We start from the raw sequence: 5,371 nt of genomic DNA, 5'->3' as shown, positions 1-5,371 counted from the left end.
TTTTTGTCCAGAATGCTTGTCAAGTGGATTTGTTGCACATCTTGGCCCTGCTCCTCTCTTTCTAACTGAGCGTCTGCCGCCTGCCTGGAATCACTCCCAGCCTCAGATACTCAGCCAAAAGCAGGGGTCTGAGCCAAAGCAGCATTCAGGCTGCAAACCCCAAATGCAGTGCTGGCTTCTGAGAATCTGAGTGGGTCCTGGAGGTCTTAACTTCTCTCTGAGTTTGGCTCCATTCTAAAGGAATTTAGGCAAGTGAAAGATTTAGCACATTTAGAAATGCAGGCTTCATAAAGTGCATGGTAAGTGTGTTCAATTCTGCTACATGTTTGAAAGCCAAGGCTAGAAACTATATCCACCAGCATTTTTGTGAGGTAGCTTGTTAAAGGACCCCGTGAGGCAGGAAGGTCAAATGATTCATGCCATGTCACAGAGCTAATTAGAGCATCAGAAAACGGAATAGGAGCCAGTTCTTCCAGTGCCTAACCCAGTGCTCTTGTCACCAACAAATTGCAGTGTCTTAAAGTCTTGTTTCTATTCTTTATCCTCTAGATGCAAATGGAAACAAGTAGTCTTTGTGGGGGGAGGTGGAATTAGCAATATCTAACAAAATTTTAAACTGGCATATTCTTGGCTCATTCATTTCACCTATAGGAATGTATCCTATAGAATATACACATGCCCAGCAACATTTGAACAAGGATGTTTGTTGCTGTATTCTTTGTGATAGTGAAATGTTGAAATCCATTTAAATGTCAATCAATACAGGTTTTAAAAAGAATGACAAAGGGGGAGATAATGTACAATATGGCACTATAGTTAATAATACTGTATTGTATATTTTAAAGTTGCTTGGAGAGTAGATCTTAAAAGTTCTGATCATAAGAAAAATATTTGTAACTGTATGGCGATGCATGTTAACTAGATTTAATGTGGTGATCATTTTGCAATACCTACAAATATGGGATCATTGTGTTGTACACCTGAAACTAATATAATCTTATATGTCAATTATATCCCAATTAAAAAAAAAGAATGGCAAATACAACACCAAAGACACAATCTATGAAAGAAAGAGTTGCAAGAATTGATAAAGCTGGACTGCGTTAAAATTAAAAACTTGTGCTCTGTGAAAGACAATGCCAAGAGAATTAGAAAACAATCCACAGACTGGAAGAAATATTTGCAAAAGACACAGCTAATAAAGGACTGTAACTCAAAATACACGAAGAATTCTTCAAACTTAACAATAAGAAAATAAACAACCCAATTAAAAAAATGATCCAAATACCTTTACAGACACCTCACCAAAGAAAATACACAGATAAGCATCTGAAATGATGTTCCAATCATATACCAGGGAAATGAAAACTAAAACAACAACAAGATATCACTACACACCTATTGGAATGGTCAAAATCTGGAACACTGACAACACCAAATGCTAGCAAAGATGTGGAACAACAGAAATCCTCATTCATTGTTGGTGGAAATGCAAAACGGTGCAGCCACTTTGGTAGACACTCTGGCAGTTTCTCACAAAACGAAACATACTCTTATCATGTGATCCAGCAATTGTGCTCCTTGGTACTTACCCAAAGGAGCTGAAAACTATGTCCACACAAAAATCTGCACATGGATGTTTATTGCAGCTTTATTCATAATTGCTAAAACCTGGAAACTATCAATATGCCTTTCAGTAGGTGAATGGATAAACTCTAGTACATTCAGACAATGGCATATTATTCAAGGCTAAAAAGAAATAAGCTACCAGGGGCGGAGCAAGATGGCAGAGGAGTAGGAGACCTGGATTTCATAGGTCTCAGGAATTCAGCTGAATAAGGATCAAACCATTCTGAACACCTACGAACTCAACAGGAGATTGAAGAGAAGAATAGCAACAACTCTCTGAACAGAAAAGCGACCACTTTCTGGAAGGTAGGACGTGCGGAGAAGTGAATCCGAGGCGATATTCGGGAGGATAGGCGGCGGGGGAAGGGGCCTCCGTCGGCCGCTTCTGGCAAGTGATAGAGACGCGGAGCACAAAATTGGAACTTTTAGAAGCCAGCCCCGCTGAGGGATGTCACTCCAGTGGCTAAGCAGGGGGTGGAAACCTCACGGGACAGTGTGGTCTCAGGACCCTCAGGGTCACAGAGAGACCGGGGGTGCCTGAGTGCGGCAGAGCTCCCAGGTATCGGAGCGGGGAAGCCGGCTGCAGAGACGGAGCCGAGGCTCGGGGTCTCAGCTCGGGGTTACCATAAACTGTGATCTGCGGCCCAGTCGGGCCACTGCTCCTCCAGCAGGGAACCAACAAGCGGCAGAGCTGGGGAGACTCCCCTTCCTCCCCTGGGAGGAGCGGTGCGGGAGCGCACCGCAGGGATCTGCTGGGTTTGGAGATTCCACACGGGGTCGGATGCCAGAGATAGAAACGCTCGGTCACAGGCCGGGTGAGCGGGGAGTGCGGCCAGAGACCAGGGAGACGGGAGTGACTGACTGCTTTTCTCTGGGGGTGCACTGAGGACCAGGGCCTCGAGTTCTCAGCTCCTCCAGGCGGAGATTGGGAGGACACCATTTTCACTCTCCTCCTCCAAAGCTGTACCGAGAGCTTGCAAGGAACAAAAGCTCCCGAGAGCAAACCCAAGCAGATTGCTTAGCCCGGACCGACAAGGGCGGGGCAATTCCGCCTCCGGCAAAGATATTTGGGAACCATGGCAACAGGCCCCTCCCCCAGAAGATCAGCATGAAAAGCCAGCAAGCCAAGACCAAGTTTACCGATCAGGGAGAACGGGAGAACTCCAGCGCTAGGGGAATACTGTAAATAGAATTCATGGCTCTTTTACCATGATTCATTAGTTTTTCAAAGTTAATTTTTTTAACTGTTTTTATTTTGGAATTCTTCTTTTTCCCTTTTTCAAACAACATCTTATCAATCCCTTTTTGAAAAAAAAACTTTTTTATTTTTCATTTTTAGAGTCATATTCTATCCCTTCATAGTAGATACACTTATTTTTGGCATATATATATATAAGTTGTTCTCTCTTTAAAATTTTGAGATACAGTTTCTTCTAACAGATCAAAACATACCCTAAATCACTAGTGTATGGCTTTGTTCTAGTCTCCTGCCTGATGACATTCTCTCCTTTCTTTTTCTTTTTTTTTAATCTTCTTCTTTCTTTTTTCAAACAACTTCTTATCTTATCAATTCCTTTTATAAAAGCTTTTATAATTTTCATCTTTACAGTCATCTTCCATCCATTCATTGTATCAACCCTTATTTTATACATATATAAGTCTTTCATTCTTTAAAATTTTAATAGGCACTTTCTTCTAACAAACCAAAATACACCCAAAATCTAGTGTGTGGCACTGATCTATGCACTTACCTGATCATATTTCATCATATTCAGGTTTTTTTGTTTTGTTCTGTTTTTGTTTGTTTTTATCTTTTTCTTTTTTTTCCTCTTTCTTTTTTCTTTCTTTCCCTTTCTTTTCCCCTGATTTCAGGTCTTTTCTGATTTGTTTAGAGTATATTTGCTGGGGATGTTGTTAACCTGTTAGCATTTTGTTCTCTCATTCATCTATTCTCCTCTGGACAAAATGACAAGATGAAAAAAATCACCTCAGCAAAAAGAACAAGAGGTAGTACCATCTGCCAGGGATCTACTCAATACGGACATTAGTACGATGTTGGACCTAGAGTTCAGAATCATGATTTTAAAGATACTAGCTGGGCTTGAAAAAAGCATGGAAGTTATTAGAGAAACGCTTCCTGGAGAAATAAAGAACTAAAATCTAACCAAATCGAAATCAAAAAGGCTATTAATGAAGTCCAATCAAAAATGGGGGCACTAACTGCTAGGATAAATGAGGCAGAAGAGAGAATCAGCAATATAGAAGACCAAATGATGGAAAATAAAGAAGCTGAGAAAAAGAGAGATAAACAACGACTGGATCACGAGGGTAGAATTCAAGAGATAAGCAATACGATAAGACGAAACAACATTAGAATAATTGGGATCCCAGAAGAAGAAGAAAGAGAGAGAGGGGCAGAAGGTATATTGGAGCAAATTATAGCAGAGAACTTCCCTAATGTGGGGAAGGAAACAGGCATCAAAATCCAGGAGGCACAGAGAACCCCTCTCAAAATCAATAAAAATAGGTCAACACCCCGACATTGAATAGTAAAACTTATGAGTCTCAGAGACAAAGAGAAAATCTTGAAAGCAGCTCGGGAGAAGAGATATGTAACCTCCAATAGTAGAAACATTAGACTGGCAACAGACCTATCCACAGAGACCTGGCAGGCCAGAAAGGACTGGCATGATATCTTCAGAGCACTAAACGAGAAAAATATGCAGCCAAGAATACTATATCCAGCTAGGCTGTCATTGAAAATTGAAGGAGAGATAAAAAGCTTCCAGGGCAAACAAAAACTAAAGGAATTTGCAAACATGAAACCAGCCCTCCAAGATATATTGAAAGGGGTCCTCTAAGCAAAGAGAGAGCCTAAAAGCAGCATAGACCAGAAAGGAACACATACAATATACAGTAACAGTCACCTTACAGGCAATGCAATGGCACTAAATTCATATCTTTCAATAGTTACCCTGAATGTAAATGGGCTAAATGCCCCAATCAAAAGACACAGGCTATCAGAATGGATTAAAAAACAAGACCCATCGATATGCTGTCTGCAAGAGACTCATTTTAGGCCCAAAGATACCACCACATTGAAAGTGAGGGGGTGGAAAACCATTTACCATGCTAATGGACACCAAAAGAAAGCTGGGGTGGCAATCCTTATATCAGACAAATTAGATTTTAAAACAAAGACTGTGATAAGAGATGAGGAAGGACACTATATCCTACTTAAAGGGTCTATCCAACAAGAAGATCTAACCATTGTAAATATCTATGCCCCTAACATGGGAGCAGACAGTTATATAAGGCAATTAATAACAAAAGCGAAGAAACACATTGACAACAATACGATAATAGTGGGGGACTTTAACACCCCCCTGAGTGAAATGGACCGATCATCTAGGCAAAAGATCAACAAGGAAATAAAGACTTTAAGTGACACACTGGACCAAATGGACTTCACAGACATATTCAGAACATTCCATCCCAAAGCAATGGAATACACATTCTTCTCTAGTGCCCATGGAATAGATCACATCCTAGGTCACAAATCAGGTCTCAACTGGTACCAAAAAATTGGGATTATTCACTGCATATTTTCAAACCACAGTGCTTTGAAACTAGAACTCAATCACAAGAGGAAAGTTGGAAAGAACTCAAATACATGGAGGCTAAAGAGCATCCTACTAAAGAATGAATGGGTCAACCAGGAAATTAAGAAGAATTAAAAAAA

Source organism: Zalophus californianus, chromosome 9, assembly GCF_009762305.2.
Source record: "Zalophus californianus isolate mZalCal1 chromosome 9, mZalCal1.pri.v2, whole genome shotgun sequence".
NCBI lineage: Eukaryota > Metazoa > Chordata > Mammalia > Carnivora > Otariidae > Zalophus > Zalophus californianus.
This window is presented reverse-complemented; position numbering follows the sequence as displayed.